Here is a 16,060-nt window from a genome sequence, read left to right on the forward strand (position 1 = left end):
CCCAAGACGGAGTTTCTCTGTGTAGCCCTGGCTGTCCTGGACTCGCTCTGTAGACCAAGCTGGCCTTGAACTCACAGAGATGCACCTGCCTCTGCCTCCCTGAGTGCTGGGATTAAAGGTGAGGTAGAGGCAGGTGAATCTCTGAGTTCCAGGCCACCCTGGTCTATAGAATAAATCCAGGACATCCAAGCCTACACAAAGAAGCCCTGTCTTAAAAAAACAAAAAGCAAAGGCAGGCGTGGTGCCGCACGCCTTTAATCCCAGCACTCGGGAGGCAAAGACAGGCGGATCGCTATGAGTTCAAGGCCAGCCTGGTCTACAAAGCGAGTCCAAGACAATCAAGGCTACACAGAGAGACCCTGTCTTGGAAAAAACAAAACAAAACAAAACAAAAAAGGCCTCTTTCCTGGGCAAAGCCTACGGACACTGCGGCCTGGCTGGCCCTGAGGGCTGCCTTTTCTTGCTTGCTGTATGAATGAGGCCTGGGTGGGGCTGGGTGTGGGTGATGGCCGCTATCCTTTTTTTTTTTTTTTTTGGTTTTTTTTTTGGTTTTTTTTTTGGTTTTTTGAGACAGGGTCTCTCTGTGTTAGCCGTGGCTGTCCTGTACTCACTTTGTAGACCAGGCTGGCCTCGAACTCACAGCGATCCGCCTGCCTCTGCCTCCCAAGTGCTGGGATTAAAGGCGTGCGCCACCACCGCCCGGCCCGCGCTATTCTTTTTGAATGTTCTGCTTTCTATCTATGTATCTATTTATCTTCATTTTAGATACCTGGGGAGGTCAGAGAACAGCTTTTAGGAAGCTTCTACTGTTGGTTCTGGGTCTGGCGGGGGTGGGGGGGTGGGGGAGGGGCGGCCCCGGGCTGGCGTGGGGGTGGGGCTGGGGGGTAGAGGGTTGTCAAATTCAGATTCCCAGGCGTGTAGGGGAAGCAGTTTTTTCCAGTGAGTCATGTCTCTGGCCCTCCCACCCTTTCTCTTTTCGAGACAGCTATTCCACTATGGCGTTTCTATAATGACGCCGTCTCCCACAGTCCAGACAAAGTCACGCTTCCTCTCCACCGATTCCCTAAGGAACAAGGTGGATCCTGTGGCTTGCTTGGGTTACCGTCTCTGTTCTTTATTTTCCCCAAAGTGGCTGGGTGGCCGGGCAAAGTTACTGGAAAGGAAGCAGGAAGCACTAGCTGTGAAGAATCACAGCTGGGGGTGCGATGGGGTGGGGTGTCACACGTGCAGGGGTGGGGTGTCACACGCGCAGGGGTGGGGTGTCACACGCGCAGGGGTGGGGTGGGGCACTGGAGATGGGGCCCTGGCTCTGGGATTCTATAGTTCTAGGCCTTGAGCACCCAGGCCAGGCAGCTCACAGTCATCTCTAACTTTAGTTCCAGATGATTGGATGCTCTCTTCCCACTTGCTTGGGTACCTGCACACGCATGCACGTACCTACTCATGCAGTGGCCCCCACCCACTCATATTTAAAAAACAAAAAGATTGAGCTGGAAAAAAAAAAAAAAAAAAAAAAAAGATTGAGCTGGGCGTGGTGGCGCACGCCTTTAATCCCAGCACTCGGGAGGCAGAGGTAGGCGGATCGCTGTGAGTTCGAGACCAGCCTGGTCTACAAAGCAAGTCCAGGATAGCCAAGGCTACACAGAGAAACCCTGTCTCGAAAAACCAAAAAACAAAACAAAACAAAAAACAAAAACAAAAACAAAAAGATTTCAGGGTTGGGGATTTAGCTCAGTGGGAGAGCACTTACCTAGCAAGCACAAGGCCCTGGGTTCGGTCCTCAGCTCTGGGGGAAAAAAAATTTTTTTTTCAGCAGGCAGTGTTGGTGTACACCTTTAACCTCAGCACTTGTGTGGCAGGGGCAAGTGGATCTCTATGAGTTCGAGGCCGGCCTGGGCTAAAGTGAGAGTTCCAGGACAGCTAGAGCTATACAAAGAAACCCAGTCTTGAAAAACAATTATAAAAAGAGATTTTATAGCAGGCTACAACAGTGAAGGCCCTGGGGGGGCAACCAGCATGTTTTTGGAGCCCATTTCTTTTCCTTCTGTCTGTTTGAGTCCTGTGAGCTGCAGAATATTCCAGCCAACTGTTCGTTTGACCAGAGTTTCACCTGGCGCTCTCTCAAATTAAAAAACCCCGGAGACAGTCTCCTGAGGTGGCTTACCCAGTACAGGAGCCTCGAGGCCTGGGTCTGATCCCTTGAAACCACGTAAAAGTGGAAGGAGAGAACCAACCCCTCAAAATTATCCTTTGGCCTGCATAGGTGTCCTGTGGCAATGCACCCCCACCCGTCTCTCAATCCCAGCCCTCAGGAGACAGAGGCACACGGTCTCTGTGCTCTAGTCAGTGCTGTTCAGGAGTTCAGTTGAGTCAGTGAGGTGAGAGGCAATGAATGCAGTGGAGCAGAGTTCACAGCTGTTCAGTTCGGGGGAATTCAGAGGCAGCTTTTACCGGAAGAGTGTTGCAGAGACAGGTTGAAGAGAGAACAAACTAGACCCAGGTGATGACAGAACAAGCCAGAGAATGAGAAGGAGCCAGAAGATTAGAACAGATTGCTAGAGTTAGTTTGAGGCCAAGCAGAGCAATTCAGTGAGAAGCTGAGAGAAGCCAGATTGAATCAGTCAGCTTGGAGAGGAGTCTGAGCCAGAACAGCTGAGTTGAACCAGCCAGCCAGAGTTCAGAAAGAACTAGAAAGGGTGAGGTTAGTCAGCAGTAGGTCTCAGAGGCTGGAATATTCTAGGCCTACATTAGATTGTATGGAGGATAGAAGCTTCCAGGATTAGGCCTAGGTTAGCAGACTTAACTCCAAGATAGTAAGCCTCCAACATGACAATTAAATCAGGCAAATAAAAGTTACTTTAACACACATACACACACACACACACACACACACACACACACACACACACACACAAATCAGGTCAGCACTTGCTTATAGAAGTCTGACCTGAGTTCATGTCCAGTGTTTTCATGGTGGAGGGAGAGAACAGACTCCTGCAGGTTGCCCTCTGCCCTCCACATGGGTGTTGTGGCATATACACATTAATAAATGTCATAACATTTAGTAAAAAAAAAATTAAAAGTAAATAAAAGCATCACAGTATCACCACCTTAAAAAACTCAAGGCAAGCCAGGAGGTGGTGGCTTTATTCTTTAATCAAGCATGTCTTTAATCCCAGCACTTAGGAGGTAGAGGCATGAGGATCTCTGAGTTCAAGGCCAGCCTGCTCTACAAAGCGAGTCCAGGACAGCCAAGGCTACACAGAGAACCAGCACTTGGGAGGTAGAGGCAGGGGGATCTCTGTGAGTTCAAGGCCAGCCTGCTCTACAAAGCAAGTCCAGGACAGCCAAGGCTACACAGAGAAACCCTGTCTTGAAAAACCAAAACCAAAACCAACCAACAACCAAACAACCAAACAAACCACCTCCAAGTAAGCAAGGCAATGGTGACACACATCTTTAATTCCAGCACTCAAGGCAGGGGATCTTTGAGTTCGAGGCCAGCCTGGTCAACAGAGTGAGTTCCAGGACAGCCAGGGCTACACATAGAAACCCTGTCTTGAAAAACAAAATCAAACCAAACCCAGCAAAAATCCAAATTAGGTGTTTGGAGTCCTCCATACCTCCCCTAGCCTTTGCCATCCTAAGAGCCTTTCCTTCCCCTCTCCTCCCTCTCCTCCCCCTTTTCATTTCCCTTCCTCTATGTAGCTCAGTGAAAATGAGTACACGCAATAGCCATTTTCTCAAAGCTTGTATAGTGGCTACCAATGTGACTGGCAGATTTGCGCAGGCAGTGCAGTGGGAAAGCTTTTGGGAGAAGGGGAGGGCTCGGGTGAGCGCTGATTGGAGGCTGCTGGCACGTGAAAGCTAGAGATGTCTTACCAGAAGCAGGCCATCCTGAAGTGGGCAGTGGGTTGCCCACCTGCCATCCCAGTACTCAGGAAGTTGAGGCAGGTGGATCATCATGAGTTTGAGGCTAGTCTGAGTCCGTAGTGATTTTTCAGCTAGCCTAAGTGACATAGTCAGACCTCCCCATACAGAAAAAAAGAGAAGGAGGCTGAGGATTTAACTCAGTGACAGAGTGTCTAGCTGTGTGAAGCCCTGGGTTTTTTGTTTGTTTGGTTTTGGTTTTTCGAGACAGGGTTTCTCTGTGTAGCCTTGGCTGTCCTAGACTCACTTTGTAGAGCAGGCTGGCCTTGAGCTCCCGATCTACCTGCCTCTGCCTCACGAATGCTGGGATTAAAGTCATGCGCCACCACACCTGGCCTTCCCTGTCATCTTATAAATCAGGGTTGGCAGGCCGGGCAGTGGTGGCGCATGCCTTTAATCCCAGCACTCAGGAGGCAGAGACAGGTGGATCATTGTGAGTTCAAGGCCAGCCTGGTCTACAAAGTGAGTTGAGGACAGCCAAGGCTACACAGAGAGACCCTGTCTCGAAAAACTAAAAAAAAAAAAATCAGAGTTGGCAGTGCAAGCCTATATATACTTCCAGCACTTGGAGGAGGGGGAGATGAGAGAGTCATAAATAGGGAGTTCAAGGTCAGCCAGGGCTATCTGAGAACATCTTTTTTTTTTCCAGACAGGGTTTCCCTGTGTAGCTCTGGCTTTCCTGGACTCACTTTGTAGACCAGGCTAGCCTCAAACTTGTAGAGATCCACGTACCTCTGCCTACTGAGTGCTGGGATTACAGGCGTGTGCCACTGCACCCAGCATCTGAGAACACCTTAATAAAGAAACAATATAATTATTATATAAGATTATAATTAAATTAATTAATATAATGTGTTTTGGTGGATGCTTCCTAAAGGTGGCAGTCCTGTCGATGCTCTAAATCAGCAGTTCTCAACCTTCCTAGTGCCGTGACCCTTTAATACAGTTCCTCATGTTGTGGTGAACCTCCCCCCAACCATAAGATTATTTTTGTTGCTACTTCATAACCGTAATTGTGCTCCTGTTATGAATCCTAGTGTAAATATTTGATATGTGTCCCCTGTGAATGGTTAAGAACCATTGCTCTAAATAAACCTCATGTCCCTTTATGGGGAGTCATCATAAATGTGACTTTACTACTGGCCACCAGAGGGCGCCATGCTCCAGGATATTGTGAAACTGAGGCTCCCTCAAGTCAAGCACACAGGCAGGAGCTCCGGAAGGAGGACACGTATCAAGTCTTATGGTCAGTTCCCAGAATGTTAAGGAACTGAACATTTTAAAAGAAAAGCGGGGCAGTGGTGCCACACTCCTTTAATCTCAGCATTCAGGGAGGCAGAGGCAGGTGGATCTCTGGGAGTTCGAGGCCAGCCTGGTCTACAAAGTGAGTCCAGGAGAGCCAAGGCTACACAGAGAAACCCTGGCCCCCAAAACAAAACAAAACAAAACGAAATTAAAAAAAAGAGATTTACTTAAGGTGAGCAGTTAAGAGCACTGGCTGCTCTTTCAGAGGTCCTGGGTTCAATTCCCAGTGCCCAGATTGCAGCTCATAACTGTCTGTGGCTTCAGTTTCAGGAGGTTTAACATCCCTTTACAGAGATATACATGTAGGCAAAAGACCAATGCACACAAAATAAAAATAAATAAATCATTAAAAAATGAAGAAGAAAGAAAAAAAAAGAACAGCAGACTGGGCCTGCAGCTTGGGTACCACAGTGCCTGCCTAGTATCCATGACACCAGGCAAAACTGGGTGGTGGTGGTGGTGTATACCAGTGGTCCTGACACTTTAGAGGTGGGAGCAGGAGCATCAGGAGCTTAAGGCTACACAGGAAGTTAGAGGCCAGCCTGGGCTACATGAGACCTTGTCTCAAAAGACAAAGCCAAACCAGGCCTGGCTGAGATGGAAGGTGCTTGCCATTAACCTTGGTGATAAGCCCAGCCCTCAGGACCCACACTGTGGAAGAAGACAGCAGATGTTTTCCAACCCCCAGTGCCCCACAACTAAGCAAATGTAACACAGCACCAGAGCATAACAAATCCAAGCCCTGTTTGCATCTGCCTAAAAGTAAAACCCTAGATCTTAGCCTCTGCTACAAACCGGCCCACCCCAGTCCAAATCCAGGAACTGTTTCTCCCCACTTTGTTCCAGAGCCCTCAGACTCCGAAGAGTCCATCCTCTGACTCAAGGTAAGGGCCGGCTCGACCCATGTTGTTGGCCTTTAGTGGTGGTAGGGGAGAGATGTGTGGAGCAGAGGGAGCCTGGAGGCCTAGTGCTGGTTTAAAGGAAGCACAGAGGGAGGCGCGCCTTCAACCTCGAGGCTTTGCCAAGCTTAGCGCTAAGCCTTGAAGAAGAAACAGAAGTCTTCCAGGAGAGGAAGAGGCCATTGGAATTGCACAGAAGAGATGAGAGGAAAGTCATTTATTTGGTGCTGTCTGGACTAAGCAGGAGGATGACTTAAGAGGGAGATCTAGAGGGACCAGGAGCAGGCTCTGGCTTTGCCTGAACCCTGAAGCAACACAGGATGGCATGAGAAGATGCCAACCAACCAACCTTTAGCCCACCACTGCCTGAGAAATTGAGCATGGGTCTTGGACTTTATTATGTACTGATTTCTTCTAATTTGAAACATTCCCTCCCAGGAGGAAAGGTGACTCCTTAAGATGCAGGAAGCGAACAACTTACAGATCTCAGGAAGTTCCTGAAATCAGCAGGATTCACAAGACCCCCAAGGTTATAGGAGTAGTTATGATAGGCTTGGGAGAGGAAACTAAGCTGCTTGTAAGTTGTGCTGAGAGCTTCAGAGATGCAGCTTTCATGAGTCCTTGCCCATGTGGGGGTAGGGTGGGCTTTTCAGGGATTCCTATACCTTTTGAGTGATTCTATTCCTCCAAGTAAATGACCACCCACCCTCTTGATAGCAACCCCAGGAAACTCACTGGCTCATAAAGTTAGACTTTGATAGAATCATTGCTTCGGTTTGTCTTTGGCTTCCTATGTGGGGGCAAATAGATGTTTGTTCTTGTCACCCCAGAAAAAAGTTGGCACAACAGGGTTCTGTCTAAGGAAGCCTCTAGGGATTTTCTTTCATTCTCCCATCTCCGGGATGTTACTTGGGAGTCCTTGGCCAGCCAGACCAGCTGAATTGCCAAGCTCCATGATAGTGAGAAATCCCATCTCAAAAACCAAGACAGGGCAAGATGGCTCCGCGGGGAAAGGCTCTTACAGCCTAGGTTAATGATCTGAGTTTAAACCATGGAACCCACATTGTAGGAGGAGGAAATCAACTCCTACAAGGTGTTCTCTGACCCCCCCCCCGGGCTCTGACATGGGTGCCTTTCCCCAGCATACATAGATAAATGTAATATAAATAAAGCTACAGTGTTTGGATTCTAAGCATTGATTTTGACATTGATCTATTGCCTCCATATGCACACATACATGAACACACACACACACACACACACACACACACACACACACACACACACACACCCCTGCCTGGACACCTCTGTCTAAATCCACATTGAGTTCAGTTCTCGCTGGACTTTGCCCAGTGCAGTGGTTCCTACTGATTAAAATCTATCCTGAACACACCAGTTTTGTTTATCTTTGATACTCCCTCCCTCTCCTCAGACATTGTGAGTGTCCCTAGGTGGTGGCTCCTGCCAACTCTGTCTCTCTGATTCACCTATGAGTCCCACAGGGAAGGAACAAGTGCCCAGATGGAGACCTTGCCCACACTGGGAGACTGAGTCTGGGCCCTGCAGGAAGGACAGCTAGGGGTGGAGCATGTTCTCCTTTACTCATCTCAGCTACTTCTAGAAGGCTGGGTTTACCTTTGAATCAAATGACAATCATTGTTGAAACAATGCATGAACATAAAGAACATCTATAGACAAATATTTGAGGGGTTGTTAGCGCCCCTGCCTAGAATCCCCCAGTGAGGGGCTGGGGTGTGGCTCAGTGGTAGAGCCCCTGCCTAGAATCCCCCAGTGAGGGGCTGGGGTGTGGCTCAGGGGTAGAGCCCCTGCCTAGAATCCCCCAGTGAGGGGCTGGGGTGTGGCTCAGTGGTAGAGCCCCTGCCTAGGATCCCCCAGTGAGGGGATGGGGTGTGGCTCAGTGGTAGAGCCCCTGCCTAGAATCCCCCAGTGAGGGGCTGGGGTGTGGCTCAGTGGTAGAGCCCCTGCCTAGAATCCCCCAGTGAGGGGCTGGAGTGTGGCTCAGTGGCAGAGCACCTGCCTAGAATCCCCCAGTGAGGGGCTGGGGTATGGTTCAGTGGTAGAGCACCTGCCTAGAATCCCCCAGTGAGGGGCTGGGGTGTGGCTCAGTGGTAGAGCACCTGCCTAGAATCCCCCAGTGAGAGGCAGGGGTGTGGCTCAGTGGTAGAGCACCTGCCTAGAATCCCCCAGTGCGGGGGCTGGGGTGTGGCTCAGTGGTAGAGCACCTGCCTAGAATCCCCCAGTGAGAGGCAGGGTGTGGCTCAGTGGTAGAGCACCTGCCTAGAATCCCCCAGTGAGAGGCAGGGTGTGGCTCAGTGGTAGAGCACCTGCCCAGAATCCCTCAGTGAGGGGCTAGGGTGTGGCTCAGTGGTAGAGCACCTGCCCAGAATCCCCCAGTGCGAATCTGGATGTGGCTCAGTGGTAGGGCCCCTGCCTAGAATCCCCCAGTGAGGGTCTAGGGGTGTGGCTCAGTGGGAGAGTACCCACCTAGAATCCCCCAGTTAGGATCTGGGTGTGGCTTAGTGGCAGAACTCTTTTTTTTTTTTTTTTTTTTTTTTTGGTTTCTCAAGACAGGGTTTTTCTGTGTAGCCTTGACTGTCCTGGACTCACTTTGTAGACCAGGCTGGCCTCGAACTCACAGCAATCCGCCTGCCTCTGCCTCCCAAGTGCTGGGATTAAAGGCGTGCGCCACCACGCCCAGCTCAGAACTCTTTTTTGTTTTGTTTTGTTTTGTTTTGTTTTGTTTTGTTTTGTTTCGAGACAAGGTCTCTCTGTGTAGCCTTGGCTGTTCTGGACTCGCTTTGTAGTCCAGTCTGGCCTCGAACTCACAGAGATCCGCGTACTTCTGCCTCCCAAGTGCTGAAATTAAAGGTGTGCGCCACCATACCTGTCTTGTGGTGGAACTCTTATGTAGCATACTTGAAGCTCCGTTTGCAGCCTCAGGTCTGCAATAGATAAATAAGTAAATATTTTTTAAATGATAGAAAGGAGTGACATAAGTGACAAATACTTAAATTTATTGATTGAACCAAGGAATTACCAGTTTTAAACTGCACCAGTGATAGCATATATTCTTAGGCAAAGCTTGTCATTGGGTTTGGGGTATGGCTGCATGGCACAGCCCTCACACAGTATACAGGAAAACCTGGGTTCCATACCCACACCTTCTAATCCAATCTTCCTTGTAAGGCTATTGTAGGTGTCACATGGAAACCAGGCTCTATAAGGTGAGTGACATCAGAGCGAGCTTTCCTCCCTATTTTGCCTAAAGCCACCTGCATTGTTGAGTAGACACTGATTTCCCACCAACTATTCTGGCTTGGGGAGAGTGACGCAGAGAAGTAGGGAGTATGTTAGATGTCTAGCCTTTCTCTAAAGACCCTGCCGTGCCCTTAGCTTTTTCTCAGAAGGCCAGCCCCTCACTGGGGGATTCTAGGCAGGGGCTCTACCACTGAGCCACACCCCAGCCCCTCACTGGGGGATTCTAGGCAGGGGCTCTACCACTGAGCCACACCCCAGCCCCTCACTGGGGGATTCTAGGCAGGGGCTCTACCACTGAGCCACACCCCAGCCCCTCACTGGGAGATTCTAGGCAGGGGCTCCACCACTGAAACAGAATTCCTCTTCTAGTGGCCCAACCTCTCTGTGTCATTAAGTGCTTGTATGGCACAAGTAAGTCCTGGGTTCAATCCTCAATACTACAAAACTATAAAAAGGAAAATGAAAGGAAGAAGGAAATAAAGGAGCAATGGAGGGAGGGAAGGAGGGACGGAGAGAAGAAGAGACGGAGAAGGAGGGCGGTAGACTGGTGAGGAACTATGAGGATGTAGATTTGTTGGCCAAGACTCCCTCTGATGTGTACAGGGCAGGATGGTGGTCCTCAGGCTTTTCTCCCAGCTGCTGACCACCCCGCCAACCACCTCTTCCCCCTTCCCCCTCAAACACAGCCAGACCTTCAGTCTGGAGCAAGAGTCAGGCCCTCTGTTTCCATAACAACCACATCCTAGCAGTAAAAATAGTAACTTATTTTTTATTCAACTTCTTTAGCTGATGGAGGGGGAACTATCGGATTCTAGACTTGTGTTTTACTCCCAGGGTCTCCTAACAGTCTCCAAAGAGCCTGTTGTCAAGACCTGCTTAAAGGGGGACAGTCAGAAGGCTGGGCAAACAGCCTAGGCCAAGGAGGAGAACACAGCCTTGGAGAGCTCTGGCCCAAGCCTTCTAGGAGCTGTGGCTACCACTGACCACCTGGGATCCGACCTGGACTCTATGAGGAGGAAAGGTCATCCATCAGAGAGGGTCCCGCTGCGCCAGCAGACCTTGTGAGCTGAGGGAGAGGGCTCGGGCAGAGATCCTGCTGGCCGGCAGACAATGCATCTCACAGAGAGCCTTGAGCCTGCAGGTTAGCACAGGGCTGGGCAATGTGGGGCTTCAGGCTTCCTGGTTTTTGTCTCCGGGAGGTCTGTAGAAGTTAGAGCTCTGGGAGTTGTGTTTGCCGGGGAGCTCAGGATGCAGAGCATAAGATTCAAATACATATAGTCCGTCCCCATGAGCTGTGTCCCTCGGGAATGTTTTGGTCCCCCTGAATTCCATTATTCCCCCATGAGTACCATACCATACTGACCACATAACCCTGGCTCAGTGTGTGTGTGTGTGTGTGTGTGTGTGTGTGTGTGTGTGTGTGTACTTGTCTCTGTGGAGGTCACAGGTCAACATAGGGCGTCTTCCTCTATTGCTTTCCATCTTTAAAAAAAAAAAGATTTATTGGGCTGGAGAGACGGTTCAGAGGTTAAGAGCACTGACTGCTCTTCCAAAGGTCCTGCGTTCAATTCCCAGTAACCACATGGTGGCTCACAACCATCTATAGTGAGATCCGCAGGCACACATACAGGCAGAACTTTGTATACATAATAAATAAGTAAATATTTATGCATTTGTGTTTCCCTGAGTATATGTGTGTGCACTACAGACATGTCTTGTGTTCACAGAGGCTGGAAGAGGGTGTCAGATCCCCTCCAACTGGAGTTAACTGTGGTTGTAAGCTACGATGTGGTCTCTGAGAGCCAAACCTGGGCCCTCTGCAAGAACAACAAGAGCCATCTCCAGCCTCTCTGCAGTGCTCTGCCTGCACGTACACCTGCATGCCAGAAGAGGGCATCAATCACATTACAGATGGTTGTGAGCCACCATGTTCTTGCTGGGACTTGAACTCATGACCTCTGGAAGAGCAGCTGGTGCCCTTAACCATTGAGCCATCTCTCCAGCCTCTCTACTTTCTTCTTTGGCATAAGGTTTCTCATCAGATCTGGAGCTTATCAACAGGCTAGTCTGGCTGACTTGAAAGCTCCCAGCATGCACCTGGCTCTGTATCTGTAGAACTAAGGTTATTGACGTATGCTGTTGCACTCATGTTATATGTGGGTACCGGGGATCCAAACTCTGGTCCTCATGTTTGCATGGCAAGAACTTTACCCAATTAAGTTGTCTCTCCTGCTCCTCATTCTGGGTTTTTGTTTCCCCTTCTCCCGCCCCTCCCCCACTGCTACCTTCCCACCTTCTCCTCTTTCTCCCCCTCTTTCTCCTACCTCCTCCTCCTCGTCTGCTGTTGTCTTTGTCTTACTATGCAGTTTAGGTTAGTCTCGAACTCCAGATTCTCTTTCTTTAGCGTTCCTCATGCTGGAATCACACATGAAGCATTGCCATTTGATTTTACCGTGAGAGGCAAACAAACACACATCTCCATCACAACTAGGACACATAAATATAAATATAAATATAAATATAAATATAAATATAAATATAAATATAAATATAAATAATATAAATAACATAAGTACAGCTAAACATACCTTCTCCTCCTCCCCTGTGCATAGTCTTTCTGCCCTTTGTGTGTGTGTGTGTTTAAGACTGGTTTTCTCTGTGTACCCCTGGCTGTCCTAGAAGTAGCTCCATAAACCTAGGTTGGCCTCAAACTCAGAGATCCACCTGCCTCTGCTTCCCAAGTGCTGGGATTAAAGGCATGTGCCACCACCAGCTGGTCTTCTACCTCATTTTTAAAATTAGTTTTTTTAAAATTTTGTTTTTTTGTTTTTTTTTGTTTTTTGAGACAGGGTTTCTTTGTGTAGCCTTGGCTGTCCTGGACTCACTTTGTGGACAAGACTGGCCTCGAACTCATAGAGATCCACCTGCCTTTGCCTCCTGAGTGCAGGGATTAAAGGCATGTGCAATCACCACCTGGCTAAAATCAGTTTTTAAAGTTAGTATAAGGAATAATAAGTTTAATTGTGGCATTTTTGTTATTACTTTCCCTTTTCTATACTAATAACTGAATTCAGGGTCTTACACATGCTAGTCAGACACTCTACAGCTGAGCCATGCTTCTAGCCCCTCACTGGGGGATTCTAGGCAGGCTCTCTACCACTGAGCCACACCCCAGCCCCTCACTGGGGGATTCTAGGCAGGTGCTCTACCACTGAGCCACACCCCAGCCCCTCACTGGGGGATTCTAGGCAGGCGCTCTGCCACTGAGCCACACTCCAGCCCCTCACTGGGGGATTCTAGGCAGGCTCTCTGGCACTGAGCCACACCCTAGCCCCTCACTGGGGGATTCTAGGCAGGGGCTCTACCACTGAGCCACACCCTTAGCCCCTCACTGGGGGACTCTAGGCAGGTGCTCTACCACTGAGCCACACCCCTAGCCCCTCACTGGGGGATTCTAGGCAGATGCTCTACCACTGAGCCACACCCCTAGCCCCTCACTGGGGGATTCTAGGCAGGGGCTCTACCACTGAGCCACACCCTAGCCCCTCACTGGGGGATTCTAGGCAGGGGCTCTACCACTGAGCCACACCCTAGCCCCTCACTGGGGGATTCTAGGCAGGGGCTCTACCACTGAGCCACACCCCATCTCCTCACTGGGGGATTCTAGGCAGGTGCTCTACCACTGAGCCACACCCCTAGCCCCTCACTGGGGGATTCTAGGCAGCTGCTCTACCACTGCCACACCCAAACCCCTCACTGGGGGATTCTAGGCAGGGGCTCTACCACTGAGTCATACCCCAGCCCCTCACTGGGGGATTCTAGGCAGGTGTTCTACCACTGAGCCACACCCCAGCTCCTCACTCGGGGATTCTAGGCAGGGGCTCTACCACTGAGCCACACCCCAGCCCCTCACTGGGGGATTCTAGGCAGGTGTTCTACCACTGAGCCACACCCCAGCTCCTCACTGAGGGATTCTAGGCAGGGGCTCTACCACTGAGACACACCCCAGCCCCTCACTGGGGGATTCTAGACAGGTGCTCTACCACTGAGCCACACCCCAGCCCCTCACTGGGGGATTCTAGACAGGGGCTCTACCACTGAGCCACACCCCAGCCCCTCACTGGGGGATTCTTGGCAATGCCTCTACTAGAATAATATGCGCTGCTCTCTTTTGATTATTTTCCTTGAGATAAGGTCTTACTAAATTGTCCAGGCTGGCCTCAAATGTGAGCTTCTCCTGCTTTTGCATCCCAAGTTCTGGGATGACCATGTTAGACGTTTTGAATTTTGAAACCAACATCTGAGGCTGGTCATCCTTATCTCCTGAGCACTCCAGGGTCTTTCCTTTTGCCTCTTCTTCCAGCACTCTCCCTCTCCCTCCTCCCCTCTCATTTACTGTCATTCTGGCATGATCTCCTCCCCACCATCTCCCTGTAACCCTCTGGTCTTGCCCAGCCGGGGCCGTGCGCATGCCTACTCCAGTCTCAGCATCTGGAAGGCAGAGGTGGATCAGTCGGTCTTTTCTCAGTTTGCTTCTTGTTCTAGCTCCCCTGATGCAGAGGGTGTGGATGGCACATCCTCAGGATTCTATAGGACACCAAACAAACATTGTTTTAACATGGTCCAGAGCACGGCCTGGTGGAGCAGGCACATCCCACCCAGCCACCTGGGAGGCTGAAAGCAGGGGGATTGCAAATTCAAGGTCAGCCTACGCTGCGTAGTAAGTTCAAGGCCAGCTTGAGCAGTTAGCCAGACTATCTCAAAAGTAAAAAGTAAAAAAGGAACGCAGGGATGTAGCCTAACCACGGGCTGTCCATATAGCACATGCTGAGGCCTGGAGTCAGTCTCTGGCACTGGAAAAAACAACAAAAACTAAACCAAAAGGATCCGGAAGCTGTGGACTCAAGAGGGGGAAGCTGAGGGACTGAGGAGGAGAAGAGGTCTCACCAACTTGGGGACCCATCTGTCACAGTGCGTCCAGAGCCAAGAAGCAGAGAGATGCTGGCTGCGGTGGTGCACACCTTTTTTTTTTTAAAAAAATATTTATTTATTATGTATACAGTGCTCTGTCTTCATGCACATCTGCAGGCCAGAAGAGGGCACCAGATCATAGTATAGATGGTTGTGAGCCACCATGTGGTTGCTGGGAATTGAACTCATGACCTGTGGAAGAGCAGTTAGTGCTCTTAACCTCTGAGCCATCTCTCCAGGCCCTGGTGCACATCTTTAATCCCAGAACTTGGGAGGTAGAAGTAGGCAGATCTCTGTGAGTTCTAGGCCAGCCTGGTCTACAGAGCGAGTTCCAGGACAGCCAGGGCTGCACAGAGAAACCTTGTCTGGAAAAACAAAACCGCCAACCACAATAGCGACTCTGTGTTTGTCTGTTTGTTTTTTTGTTTTTGTTTTTTTTTGTTTTCCGAGACAGGGTTTCTCTGTGTAGCCTTGACTGTCCTGGACTCACTTTGTAGTCCAGGCTGGCCTCGAACTCACAGCGATCCACCTGCCTCTGCCTCGTGTTTGTCTGTTTGGTTCTGTGTGTAAATGAAATGTGCAAATGTCACTCCCTGTGCCAGCTGGTTGCCCTCCCCTTTCCCTTCATCTTGGCCACCTGTGGAAGCAGGACCAGTAAGGGACTTTCAATTTAAAAAACAAACAAAAGGCTAATTAACAACAAACAAAATACAATACCCCCAAACCAAAAATATAATAATAATAATAATAATAATAATAATAATAATAATAATAATTATTATTATTATTATTATTATTATTATTATTATTATTATTCCATCACCACCAACAAAAATAAGCCAAGAGACAGAAATTCTGGCATTAAGTTCATATTTGTTATTTTATTGAAGACCAGCTCTCAGCCCACATTTAGGGTGCTCCTTCTCACCTCAACCTAACCAATAGTACAATCACCCACAGACACGCCTGGAAGTTATGTCTTTGGTGATTCTAGGTCCTGCCAAGTGGAAGTGCAACAGTAGCTAACACAAGCATCGAAGACTATCTTGTCTCCCTCAGCTCCCTCAAGAGGTGTTCTAAATGTGTACAGAAGACAGATGGATCACCATGTCCTTCAAACAAACCAAGGTCCCCAAAAAGTAGACAACTGAAAAACAAGGAAAACAGAAACAAGGAAGCTGAATGCGGCGGCCGGTGAGCTACAGCAGGTAAAGGTGCTTGCCACAAAGCAAGCCTGAAGACCTGAGGTTTGTCCCCGGGTTGTACACGGTGTAATGACAAAGCCAACTCCTGCAAGTTGCCCTCTGACCTCCATACTCATGACAAATATATAAATGTAGGAGGCTGAAGTTTAAAGACATGGGGATGAACTTGCCGGTGAAGATTCTAGAGTGTCCCCATCTTGGGAGGGGGTGCAGGGAGGGCAAGACTGTTATTCCTAGAGTCACAGAGTCCTGGGTGGCAGGGGAGGATTCAGGGCTGGCAGGCTTCTCAGAGATGCACAGGGCTAAGAGCCAGCAACAAGTAGACTGAAGGTGCCCGCCTGGTCCGGGCCCCATATGTCCCCTGTGGCTTGCAGCGCTGGGCTGGCAAGTGGTGACAAGCAGTTCAGTCTAGTCTAAGCTGTCTTCTGCTGGCTGGAACAGCGATGAGGTGGAGGGGACACAAGGAGAAGC

Source organism: Acomys minous (genome assembly GCF_964271855.1).
Source record: "Acomys minous genome assembly, chromosome: 16".
NCBI lineage: Eukaryota > Metazoa > Chordata > Mammalia > Rodentia > Muridae > Acomys > Acomys minous.